Raw genomic sequence first — 13765 nt, 5'->3', positions numbered from 1 at the left:
TGGAGCCAACTGTGGTTAGTGTACCTCAGGATGGAGATTTTAAGGAATGTTCCCAAGCAGTTGCTGAAACTCCATTTGTTTCAGGGAAATTCCCCATCTTCCCCCGGCATGATGGGGACTCCATATTTCCACTTTGGTGGAAAAAACATGGCGTCTGCTCCTCTGTCTGAGTTAAGGTTTTGAATTAGGTTTTCCTTCTCTGCCTTCTACTGGCATTTTGCCTCTTCTGCCTTCCCGTCCCCCTGCTGTTTCTGCACCAACTTGGGTGTGGTCTTCATAACTGGTTCCTATACCCTCCTCAGTGCCTCAGGTGCCTTGGGTTCCTCCTCCCATCCTCAAGGTCAAGGAGTAAAGTGCACCCCCTTGGACAGCTAGGTCTTTTCCAAATAGAATAAATTGCTAAAGCTTTTATTATTGAACATAGGTTTGTGTTTTTAACTTCTTATTGCAGAGAAATTAAGGCTTTTTGGACCTATTGGAAAACATGCTTTGTACTTCTTTGGTTCATGAATTTACCACCTAAAAAAATTGTGGTGTAAATACCTCTCAGTTGGTTACTAAGTCCTCAATTGGAGATTAAGGTTTCCTAAGAGTTAAAATTCTGCCAAGTGTACTTAAGACTGATGGAAATAAGAAAAGCAACCCTGTGTGTAGGAAAGTAGGAGGTATGTAAGAAAGGTATAAGGAATGGAAATACATTTTTGTTGAGGGTAGAAGAAAGTAATTTTGCCCTAAATGAGATTGGTTATTTGGAGAGAAATGGCTTTGGGATAAAATTTGAAGGCAAAGGAAAGTTGTAGAAGGTTCATGAAGGAAAATCTTTGGAAAGGAATGTTATGTGTGCTCAGGATGAACTAAGGTTGAGATGAATGGAATTTTAAAAGTACGCTGATATAAGGTTGAAATTCTGCTTTTCTCTCTGCTCAGATGACAAAGTTTTCTTGGACTGTTGATCTGCTCTTGAGAAGACAATGCAAACAAAGTTTTGTCTTCCGGGAAAACCAAAGTTTTAGGTTTCATCTTTATCAGGTCTTTGATTACTTAGTTAAAACTTCTCAATGTGAAAGGAGCTAGGTTTTGGTAACTACTACATAATGCTATACATTCACCTTTAGGATCTTTTATTGCCACCGTGGCTGAATAAAGTTTTAAGATTTGTAATGATCTGTAATCCTATTTAGGATGTACTTATAACTTCCTAAGGTTTTAACAAACTTCCCAGGATTTAAATGGTAAATGAAGTCTTTTTGACCAATTAGGCCCTTTTATTTGGGATGCTAAGTTACTTGGAAAGGCACTGTCGTACAATGATAAAACTTAGCTTGTTTTGCACAGGTAAATACTGTAACTGCCAAATATATACGCAGTTCCTAAAGTTTTAATGTTTTGGTATAAGGTAATCACTTAGTATTCTGATTACTTAAAGTGCTATGTGTCACAGAAATAACTGAATTTCTTTGTCAATTGCATCATAATGAACTCTCATCAGATCTTTAACAATGTCCATTTCTGAGATTTTGTCATTTATAATTGTTCTTATTCTCTCACAAAATGTATTTCTTCTTCAAGGAGATTTATAAAAAGGACTTTGGGGACGCATACAGGTATTTGACATCTTTAAGATTAATACTAAAACGGGTAAGAATTTCCAGAACTAAAAAGCTGCATTCAAATTGAACAAGAATTAGGAACATGGGATTAAATGAACTGAGGAAGATTATAGTTTTGTGATTCTTATTGAAAATATTGCTGGTTTGGGGAGCCTGGGTGACTCAGTCGGTTAAGCGTCCGATTTCGGCTCAGGTCATGATCTCACGGTTTGCGAGTTCGAGCCCCGCGTCAGGCTCTGTGCTGACAGCTCAGAGCCTGGAGCCTGTTTCAGATTCGGTGTCTCCCTCTCTCTCTGCCCCTCCCCTGCTCATGCTCTGTCTCTCTCTGTCTCAAAAGTAAATAAACGTTAAAAAAATTAAAAAAAAAAAGAAAATATTGCTGGTTCTCTAATGTTTGCTTTTCCAGATGAAGGAAACTTTCTCTTAAGATATCTATGATATACAGAAGTGTCATAAGTATTCATTTGTAAACTGAAGCATTTATCTTTTCTCTCTACATAACTCCCCTGAAATTCAAAAACCCTCAATGAGTATTCTTTCTTTCATGGCAATTACAATTGTTTGCATAAGTTCAATAAGAACCTGTTCATCTTGTAACAGGTCACCATTGGAAATACTGGTTATTTTACCAAGGCTTTGACTGGAATGTCATATGTGAGAGTGACATCCATAGACTCAGATATGACCAGACAGCTTTAAGGAACTAAGGTTGGCTTTATGAAACATGGAGCCTTAAAGCTCCTTGGAAATGTTGGCCTGGTGCCTTGCTTACAGAGTTCCCAACAGCCTCACCAGGTGAGTAAAGAAGGTCACTTCCTGGCAGGTGCAGGAACTCAGGATATCTTGGGGACCTCATGAAGAGGAATTCACCCAATTCTACAGGTATTGCAGGCCTGTCCGATGGCAAGTATTTGGCTTGGCTTTTGGCCTGGAGAGGCTACTAAAAGTTCAACCCAGAGATTCTTCATAAAAGGTTCTAGCAAAGCAAACTTTAAAAGATCCTGATGAGCCTGTTTCAGATTCTGTGTCTCCCTCTCTCTCTGACCCTCCCCCGTTCATGCTCTGTCTCTCCCTATCTCAAAAATAAATAAATGTTAAAACAAAAAAAAAAAAAAGATCCTCATGATCAATTGCTATTCTTGCTGAGCTTATGTAAATAATTAGGCCAGGTTTGTTAAGACTGGACTTGTTCTACAAATGCATTGGTCTCAATTTGGCTATCTCTGGAAAGGGGTTTTTTTTAGGGAGAAAAAACTATGTTTCAACAATGCACCGTTATGGATGTTAAAGTCTAGTTATGATTGTCTTTAAATGTTTGTTGTTTACCTAAACTAGACATCTTGAGGTAAACTTGAGAAAAATTGTCACAGTGTTTCATGTAAAGACAATCTTCTGTGCTTGTTATTCTGTGGGGATAATAATAAGACCCCGTGAGCATATTATTATTTAAACAACTGAAAAACAGGATGGATCTCTAAATATGCAAACCATATCTTCCCTAAATCTGATCTGACAGTTACCAGAAACCTGCCCCTTTCAAAGACTTGGAGGTGGACTTTACAGACATACAACCAAATAGAGGATTCAGTTTCAGGTATCACCCCATGGGTCCATCACTCCAGAGCTAAGAAGGCCAACTCATCGGAACCCTCAACCTGGCAAAGTGATCCAGATCCAGTCAACCTGCTTAAACTGACCCTCAAAAAGACACTGGCCCCTGAGATCTCCAGCCCTGCCCCAGCCACACCCCAGAAGCTGGCTGGCCTGTGCACGGCAGAAGTTTGAGGAATCAACATGTGCACCAAGCCCAGCGGTTCGGTTCGGCTGCAACTCTGCCAGCCCTTGCCCCTTACTGGTGTCATAGCCCTGATCTTGCTTCTTGCTATTGGGCTAATAGAGACTGCACCAACAAGCTGGACATGGGACAGATGGCAGAATCTCTGGTAACCTTACAAACCAAATAAACTCCCTGGCAGCAGTGTCTCTGCAAAATAGGCGAGCCCTTGACCTCCTCACTTCAGAAGAAGGAGCGACTTGTATCTCTCTGGGGGAGGGATGTTGCTATTTTGTAAGCCAATCAGGAATAGCCAGGACTAAGGTTAAGGAGCTCAAGCAAAGAATTCAACATAGACAACAGGAAAGTATCAGTCAATGGAAAGGATGGGATCTCACAGACTGGGCATCCTGGCTTCCTGCTTTCCATAATTTTACTTGTGACCAGAGGCCCTTGTATACTAAATACCCTGGTATGTTTTATTGAAGACACTGTTCCTTGCCAAACTGGAGCACGTATCTTAGCCTTCCAAGGGTACAACCCTTAGAGCTAAAAAGTGATGCCTAATAAAAGATTTTTAAAAAGGCATCAAGGGGTGGGGGGGAATGTTGGGAAAATGAATAAATTTTTACACCATAAGATGGTCGACGGGACTAAAACAAGCTCTGGTCTCTAGCTTAGAGACTCCTCTTCCGAGTTCTTCTTGCCCTGTTTGCTGCGCATGCGAGCCACCCCCCCCCCCCCCCGCGTGTGCGCGGGCGCACACACACACACACACACACACACACACACAAATATGGAGGCTGACAACTATAAATGACCCTTCCCGCTTGCATTCAGCACTCAAATCTTTGGAAAAACTGTCTCCTCTGAGCCTGCCGGTGTTAAATAAGTCACTGATCCACCAAGATCTCCGAGTGCCGCTTGGTTTTTCCGCCAGCGTTCCAGCCTGGTTCCATAACAGAATCAAGAATTAAACTTGGGGCACCTGGCTGGGTCAGTCAGTAGAGCACGTGACTCTTGATCTTGGGGTCACAAGTTTGAGCCCCATGTTGGGTGTAGAGATTACTTAAAAACAAAATTTAAAAAAAAAGGAACCTGATCAGCTGAGGTGACCATGATCCCCAGACTTGGGGATGGATTGCATTGTGAAAATATAAGATCACGGACAGGAATAGAGTAGCAATGGCTGTGTGTACACAATGGCTGTGTGCTTTGTGAACTTTTCACTAAGTACAGGAGAATTCAAGATTGATAGAAGAGTTTGGATATGATTTAAACAGAAGTTGTGTCTATAGTAGTGTTACTTATACTTGTCTGGTCATTGCAAACTTAGTAGCCTAAACAGCACCTATTCCTTATTTTGCTCACAGATATGCAATTTGGGCAAGGCTCAGTGGAACAGCTCGTCTGCACCACATGACATCGGCTGGGGCAGCTCAAAATCAAGGCCAGGGTCTGGAATCTGAAGGCTTGATCATTCACACATCTGGCAGTTGATGCTAGCTGTTGTTGGGACTTCAGCTAGAACTGTGAGCTGGAATGCCTATACGTGGCCCCTCCATCTGGTTGCTTGACTTCCTCCCTGCCTGGCAACTATGTTCCAAAAATGAGCACTCCAAGAGAAAGTCCCAAGAGGACAAGGTATAGCTGGGGCACAGGGGTACAAGAGCACGTAGCTCTGGGTGTCCCAAACAGACCAGGTTGGGCCAGTCACCGCTCACCAAATCAAAAGCAGAGAGATGAGTAGTGGTGAGACAAGAAAGGAATTTATTTCAGTGAGACCAACGCTGGGAGGACAGCCGACTAGCATTTCAAAGACTGTCTCCAAAGGGCTGAAAATTCATCCAAGTTTATATAAGGAAATTGTAGGGCAAAGGTCAGTTGGTATGTGCAGGCGGACAGTGAAGGTCAGGTCGATCATTGTCTTGAGTTCTATCATGGGCAGGGTGTTGCTGGGTCAGGGCAGTCCTCAAGCAACAAGCTTGAGGGAGTACCTTCAGTTTCTCTCAGGGGATGCTTTGCCCATAGGGTCTTTTGCCTGAGTTAAGAAATAAGCTAGAAAGAACTTAATTAGAATGTTTGGAGGTAGCTGGAAGTCCTCTTTCAAATGCAGAAGATGCATTGAATTCCATGGCCTAATCTCAGAAGTCAAATAACATCATTTTCACTATATTCTATTTGTTGAAGCAATGGAAAACAAACAAACACATTTAAGGGGAGAGAACGTGACTATACTTCTTAATGGGAGAAGTAACAGTTATATTGTAAGAAGAGCATGTGGAAAGAGAAATATTGTGGCCATTTAAGGAAAATTTTGTCCAAAAAAATCATTCAAAAGGTCTCTTTTTCGATATATATATTTTTTCAGAATTAAACCTGAAGAGGTAAAAAACAAAAAACAAGCTAATTGGAGTCTGCTCCAATTACTTACCATGTCGAGGTGTTATGTAGATATGAGCTGGTCAATATTAATACCAAACAACAGTCAAGTACACAGCCATGGCTAAAAGCAGGTGGAAGGACTAGAAGCCTACATTTATTTGCTACCTAATTTTTATCCAAAAATTTCTGAAACTACAGTAAAATTTCTGGAACTACAGTAAAGTCAGATAATGGTGATGCAGGCTAGCTGAGTCTGAGGATGCAGAGGGGGTTCTGCAGGACCAGCCAGGAGGATCCTTGGCCTTGCACAGGATGGAAATCAAACACTAGCCAAGAGGAAGTGAGAGTGATGTTTATCAAAGACATGTACAGAGAGAGAAGATACAGATAGAATGTCTGAGAGACTCAGCAAGGAAAGAAAAGAGTCTTGTCATTGCTTGGAGTCTGTTTTTTTGTTTTTTGTGTTTAATTTTTTTAACGTTTATTTATTCTTGAGACCGAGAGAGACAGAGCATGAACGGGGGAGGGGCAGAGAGAGAGGGAGACACAGAATCGGAAGCAGGCTCCAGGCTCTGAGCCATCATCCCAGAGCCCGACGCGGGGCTCGAACTCACAGACTGCGAGATCGTGACCTGAGTTGAAGTCGGACGCTTAACCGACTGAGCCACCCAGGCGCCCCTGTTTTTTTTTTTTTTTAATTGGTGATGGTGGTCTGCCATATGTGTCCTCTCAGGCATCCAGACATTGGTCAAAACAAGTTGTGCTCAAGTGTCCTCCATAAGTCACTTACACCCTGGAGCTAGGGGTGTTGGCATCAAGGTGTGAGGAGTCAGTGGTCTTGGAAAACATTCATGATGACCTTGACCAGTCACTCCTATCTGTTGCCTATTGCGCTGGAAGCCTCCAAAGTAACCATTCATTAACTCCTTCACCTTTACAAAGAGGACATACAGTGGGGTGCCTGGGTGGTTCGGTTGGTTAAGCGTCTTCGGCTCAGGTCATGATCTCAAGGTTGGTGAGTTTGAGCCCCGTATTGGGCTCTGTGCTGTCAGCTTGGAGCTTGGAACCTGCATTGGATTCTGTGTCTCCCTCTCTCTCTGCCCCTCCCCCAATCATGCTGTCTCTCTCTGTCTGTCTCTCTCAAAAATGAATAAACATTTTAAAAATTTAAATATATTTTAAAAATTCAAAAACAAAGAGGACATACAATAAGCCATGTGTAAGGCAGGGTGCAGGTCCTAGCAGGAATAGTAACAACAACAGTAAAAAAGCCATCATTTATGGGGTCTTTCAGTTTCCCTGTCTTAATGGGAAATGGAGGAGAAAATAAGAAACCTCTGGCTCTTAGATAATACTGTCACAAGTAACATTCCTTTCCCATAATGAATAATATTACTAAGGCATTCTCCCAACTTAAAACAGCTGTGTTCCCAAAGTTCTTAAATAAGTTCTTTAGCACTCAGGGTCCATTTTCTTACTGAAATAATAAACATAATGATAGGGCTCTCGGGAAGAGTGGGGACAAAAAGGAGTGAGAGGCTCTAGAGATTAAGGACTCCCAGGAAGGTCCTACTTAGTCTTTGGGTCTACTTTCTTTAGTCTCCATGGCATTTAAAAGAGCCAGTAATTCTTCTTATGCCAGTAATTCACTCATTTAACAAAAGTTTATGCCTTTTTGCTGGGAAGGCAGGAATACAGTAGTGTGGAATAGAACAGTTTCTCATAGCTTTCTCCAATCACCTTTCTTAATCATACACCTACTGGAATTTGCTTAGGGATTTTCATTCTTGGAACCATGTGAGATAGATATGATGGTTAATTTTATGTGTCAACTTGACTAGACCACTTGACTTGCTCAGGTATTTGGCCAAACACTATTCAGGGACACCTGGGTGGCTCAGGCAGTTACGTTTCAGACTTCAGCTCAGGTCATGATCTCACAGTTCGTGGGTTCAAGCCCTGCATCAGGCTCTGCTGACAGCTCAGAGCCTGGAGCCTGCTTTGGATTCTGTCTCCTTCTCTCTGCCACTCTCTCAAAAATAAACACACATTACCAAAAAATTAAAAAAAAAAAAATTGAATCTGCAGACTGAGTCAAGATTCCTGTCCTTACTGTGGGTGGGTCTCATCCAATTAGTTAAAGTCTGACTAGAACAAATAAGGTAATAGATAATTTTAAAAAGCCTACTCTGTCTCTCTTTTCTTGTTTCCTTATATTACTATGGTGTAGTGGTAGGCAAAATTTGCATGTGGGTGATAATAACATGTCTTTCCCTAATTATAAACTATGATAGGATTCATCTATGTATCATATGATTTCACTCATGGAATTTGAGAAACACAACAGAGGAATAGAGGGGAAGGGAAGGAAAAATAATATAAAAACAGAGAGGGAGGCAAACCATAGAGACTCTTAGATACAGAGAACAAACTGAGGGTTGCTGTAGGGGTGGAAGGTAGAGGGATGGGTTAAATGGGTGATGGGCGTTAAGAAGGGGACTTCTGGGGATGAGCCCTGGGTGTCATATGTAGGAGATACATCGCTGGGTTCTATTCCTGAAGCTAAGACTGTACTGTATGTTAACTAACTTGAACTTAAATTAAAAAAAAAAAAAATAGGATTCATCTATGTTCACGAGAATTCCCAGATTCCAACTTTCTTGGGCATTTATTAAACAGCGGGAGGGGGTTAGGTAGCAGGAAGAAGAGAGGAATAGGATTTGGGATAATTACAAAGCCCAAGATGTGGGGGTAAGTGAGGAGGAGCCTGGGGTTTTATTTTTTCCTTTCTCTCCTTTCTTCACTGAGGGTCTTCTCCTCCTCCTTCTGGTCCCTGACACCACATCCTCACCTGCCCCTGTGTGGCCTCTCACTAAAGGTGAAAAGAAGAGAAAAGCTGGAGAAAAGGGAGTGTTTGGAGTTGGTAAGCCCAGGCAGCAGCCTGCAGAGAGAAGAGGGGTCCTTATGGCCCCTGGTTACCCATCTGGAACAAGGGGTTCTATTTCCACATGGCTATTTCTATGCCTGTATGAGACATGGCTAATGCATGTTATTATGCAGCTATTCTTAGGTTTCAACACTATCTTATTCTCTTCTTCCAGATACGCAGCAGACTACTTTTCTCAGCTGCCCTTGCAAGTGAGCAGGGTCATGTGACTATTATGACTAACAATACGTGGGCAAAAGTGACAAATCATTTCTGGGCTGTGGCAGTGTAAAGCTGTGATTCTCAAGTCTCTCTGCTGCCTTGTCATTGCAGTAGTGGAAGGGATCTTGGGTGGAACTGGAAGAGATAAAACATGGGCTCAGAAGTAGCCTATATTTCAAAAAAAATCCTTTTTATGTTTTTTTATTTTTGAGAGAGAGACAGAGCATGAGCTGGGAAGGGTCAGAGAGGCAGGGGAGACAGAGAATCTGAAGCAAGCTCCAGGCTCTGAGCGGTCAGCACAGAGCCTGACATGGGGCTCGAACCCATGGACTGCAAGATTATGACCTGAGCCGAAGTCAGATGCTTAACCAACTGAGCCACCCAGGCGCCCCAGAGGTAGCCTATATTTTTGAGCCACCACTGTGGATTGGGATAAGGGGAGGGTAGCCCTGATGAGCCACCCAGACCCACAACAAGTTTTGTAGGAGGGAGAAATAAATCTTGATTATACTAAACAACCAAGATTTTCAGAGCTGCTCAATATCATGGCATAACTCAGACTATCCTGCCAGATATAATTATGAAAACTGGGGCCTGCATATTTAAGAAAACACAAACTTGTGCTCGCTTTGGCAGCACATATACTAAAATTAGAATGATACAGAGAAGATTAGCATGGCCCCTGCACAAGGGTGACACACAAATTTATAAAGTGTTCCATATTAAAAAAAAAAAAAAAAAAAGCACAGACTTTATTTTATTTCTGGGAATGGAAGGTATTGATTTATTTCTGGGGAATGGAGTCAGTTAGACCTGGGTTTGAATACCTGCTCTACTGTTTCCATTTGTGACACTGGGCAGTTAACATGACCTCTCTAAGTTTAGTTTCCTCATCTACCAAATAAGGATAAAAATGCCTATTTGGGGGACATCTGGCTGGCTCAGTACAGCATGTGACTGTTGATCTCAGGGTCGCAAGTTTGAGCCCCTTGTTGAGTGTAGGGATTACTTTTTTAAAATGTCTATTTTGTAAGGTTATTTTGTGGGCTATATAATATTCAAGTAATGAAAACCTCTAACGGTAGCTGGCACATTATAAGAAATCAATAAAAGGTAACTTTATAAGATCCATTTCTGTTTATTTACACTTAACAAATATCAAAGGAGAAAAATAATTCTCTTTGTATATTTAAATCAAACACTGCCTAACAAGCCTTGTATTGCAAAAAATGTGAGAACTACTTAATTTGCATTTAGCAAAGGACAGTGTGGCTTTGGAAAATTTCACTTGAAGATTTAGAAGTCCAGAAATTTGCCTTTACATTATTGGGATAAATATATTTACTTTGTGGTTCTTAGTTTTTAATATGCTAAGTTGCATCAAAGCAGTAATCTGCTTAAAAGATACAGTCTTCCCATGTACTGTAAATTATCTCAATATGTGGACTGGGAAATGGTTTTCTAATGATATAAATCATGAATATGTCTCTCAATTCAGTTTCCTAATTTTGTAATAGTCATTACACCTATAAATTGCTATTAAATTTATCACAAATATCTGGGAGGTGGGAGCTTTAATACTCCCCTCCCCCAGGTAGCCTCAGTAGTCTCACACATACATGCACATGAACAAACCTGACTATTTTTTAATAGCAAATATGCCAAAATTAAAATACACATGAGTATTATCACCTTTAAAGGAATCACTCTGGGAAGCTGGTTAGCTGTTGAAGAATATCAGAACTTCTCAACCTCTTTTTGTGACTCCAGCATCATCTTGTGACTTCAGAAGCCAGCACATCCTTTCCTATATCCCTGATCACAACAAATATATCCTTTAAGAATAAATTTGATTTTTTTTGGAAGGAGTCAAAAGTTACCTCGGACCTATTATGATTAATTAAATGATCAAGATAGTAATATCTTCTTTGCTAAAAGTTGAGATATGACTATACAATCCTATGACTCATAGTCTGACTTAGAATTAATAGCACAGGTTTGGAATAAAAGTATATTATTAACTTATATTAACTTATTCCAGAATTTAAAGGACAAGATTCATTAGGGCATATAATGTGTAAATGTACACAAATACCCACAAAGTAATACAAAAGTCACTAAGTAATTTTTATTTCATACTTTCTTGAACAGCAGAAGCTATATTACCTCTCCTGCTTCTGGCTGCCAGGCCACCAACCTTCAAGAACAAATAAGTGCCTTTACCTCTGAGATGGAGAGGAAAAAGAAGGCAGGACACAGGAAAAGTATTCAAAGAAGTAATGGTTGAAAATTTTCCATATTTGGCAAAAATCTAGAGATTCGAGAAGCTTGGTGTGGCAAAAATCCACACCAAGACACATCATGGTCAAACTCTGGAACCTAAGACCAAAAAAAGAAGAAGAAGAGAAGGAGAAGAAGAAGAAGAAGAAGAAGAAGAAGAAGAAGAAGAAGAAGAAGAGAAGAAGGAGAAGGAGAAGAAGAAGGAGGAGGAGAAGAAGGAGGAGAAGAAGGAGGAGAAGAAGGAGGAGAAGAAGAAGGAGGAGGAGAAGGAGGAGGAGAAGAAGAGGAAGAAGAAGAAGAGGAAGAAGAAGAAGAAGAAGAAGAAGAAGAAGAAGAAGAAGAAGAAGAAGAAGAAGAAGAAGAAGATCTTGAAAGTAGCCAAAGAGAAATACCATGTTACCCGTAGGGTAAAAAGCAGTGTGAATGACAGCAGAGTTTTCATTGAAACCATATGGGCCAGAAGGAAGTTGCAAAACAGTTTTCAAGAGCTGAAAGAAAAAAACTATCGACCCAGAATTCCCCATCCAGTTAAAATAACCTTAATAAATGAAGGGAAAGGGATTGTGGTTTTTAAGATTTGGGGTACAACAGCCAATCTGGGATCTTTTCCTTGGGAAGGGGAAATGGTAAGATCAGGAGAGGTACTTTGGGGAAGCAAGGAGTAAATGGGAGAGTAGAGACTGTTCCTTGAGGTTTAGAGAAGGCCTGGCGAACAAGAAAATCTTGGGGTATTCTGAAAAGTTCTTTGTAAACCCTACTTATGCAGTGATACTCTTCTCAGGCTGGATGCCCCAAGGACTCAGAAGTTATCTCCAAGGATCCACTTAAGGGCCAGTCTTTCCTTTGGAAGGTACAGAGTTTGTACATCCCAAGCCTGCTGAGCTAACCAAATGACAAAGAGCAACCAAATGCAATGTGTGGACTTTATCCGGATCTTGATTTGGGAAACAAAACAAAACACAACACTGTAAAACAAAGCAAAACAATGACCTTTTTCTTTTAACAGTTTATTAAAGTATAACTGACATACAATAAATTGCATATACTCAAATGTACTGATTGATAGTGATACATGCATACATCTGTGAAAACATCGCCACCATTCCAATTTTAGTATATGTGCTGCTGAAGAGAGCATAACCATCGCCACGATCAAAATAATGTCCATATTCTTGAGCCCCAAAAGTTTCTTCTTGTCCCTCTGAATCCCTCCCTCTGGCTTATCCCTATCCTCCCTATCCCAGCCAGTCACTTATCTTCTATTACTAAGTTTGTATTTAGAATTTTATATAAATGGAACATAGTGTATGTATGTCTGGCATTATTCACTCAGCACAATTACTTTGAGATTCTTTTATTTTATTACTACATGGATAGTGTATTCCTTTTTATTGCTGGATAGTATCCCATTATATTGATAGATCTCAATTTATTTTTACCTCAATTTTTCCATCACCTGTATCTTGATAAGCATTTTGGATTGTTTCCAGTTTGGGAATGAAGGTATCATGGACATTCACATACATGTGCCTTCGCTTCTCTGGGTTAAAAACCTTAGAGTGGAATAGCTGTGTCATATGGTAGGTATATATTTAAGTTTTTAACTAAAACTGCATGCTGGGACCTAAATGTAAAACCTAACACTATAGAACTTTTGGAAGAAAATATAGGGAAAAATCTTTGTGATCTTGAGTTAGGCAAAAATTTCTTGGATATCACAATAAAACATGATTCATAGAAGAAAAAAACTGATAAATTTGCACTTCCTCAAAAGTAAGGACTACATGGGGGAGGGAGGTGGAAGGCAAAAAAATAAATAAAATAACTAAATTTGGGGCGCCTGCGTGGCTCAGTCGGTTAAGCGTCCGACTTCAGCTCAGGTCACTATCTCATGGTCCGTGAGTTCGAGCCCTGCGTCGGGCTCTGGGCTGATGGCTCAGAGCCTGGAGCCTGCTTCCGATTCTGTGTCTCCCTCTCTCCGTGCCCCTCCCCATTCATGCTCTGTCTCTGTCTCAAAAATAAATAAAAACGTTAAAAAAAAATTAAAAAAAAGAACTAAATTTTTTGTAAAACACTGTTAAGAGAATGAAAAGAGAAACCATAGACTGGGAGAAAAGCTTTGTAAATCATACATCTGAGAAAGGACTTACTTTGAGAACATATAAGGGATTCTCAAAACAAAATGATAAGAAAACAAGTAACTCAAGTTTTGAAATGAGCAGAAGAGGAACACCTGGCTGACTCAGTCAAGTTAAGCATCTAACTCTTGATCTCAGCTCGGGTCTTGATCTCAAAGTCTTGAGCTCAAGCCCCATATTGGGTTCCCTGCTGGGCATGGAATCTACTTAAAATAAGTAAATTTAAGCAGATAAATCAATAAATAAATAAATAAATCAATCAATAAATAAATAAATAAATAAATAAATAAAATGGGCAGAAGATTTGAACGGACCAAAAATATAAATGCTAAATGAGCACAAGAACAAATGCTCAACATCATTAGTCATTAGGAAAATGTAAATTAAGACCCAGTGAATTATTACTACACACCTATTACAAGGTTTAAAA

The 13765-nt window shown here is 40.3% G+C and overlaps 1 non-coding gene across 1 annotated transcript; it reads left to right on the top strand.

The window, feature by feature from the left end:
• Positions 1-9537: 9537 nt before the first annotated feature.
• Positions 9538-9644, top strand: LOC113602141 (U6 spliceosomal RNA). The gene has a single exon (XR_003423503.1). It is a non-coding gene; the product is annotated as a U6 spliceosomal RNA (small nuclear RNA).
• The last annotated feature ends 4121 nt before the right edge of the window (positions 9645-13765 follow it).

This window comes from Acinonyx jubatus, chromosome B3 (genome assembly GCF_027475565.1).
Source record: "Acinonyx jubatus isolate Ajub_Pintada_27869175 chromosome B3, VMU_Ajub_asm_v1.0, whole genome shotgun sequence".
NCBI classification, from domain to species: domain Eukaryota; kingdom Metazoa; phylum Chordata; class Mammalia; order Carnivora; family Felidae; genus Acinonyx; species Acinonyx jubatus.
The sequence above is the reverse complement of the archived record's forward strand: the minus strand, read 5'-3'. Positions and strand labels throughout refer to the sequence as shown.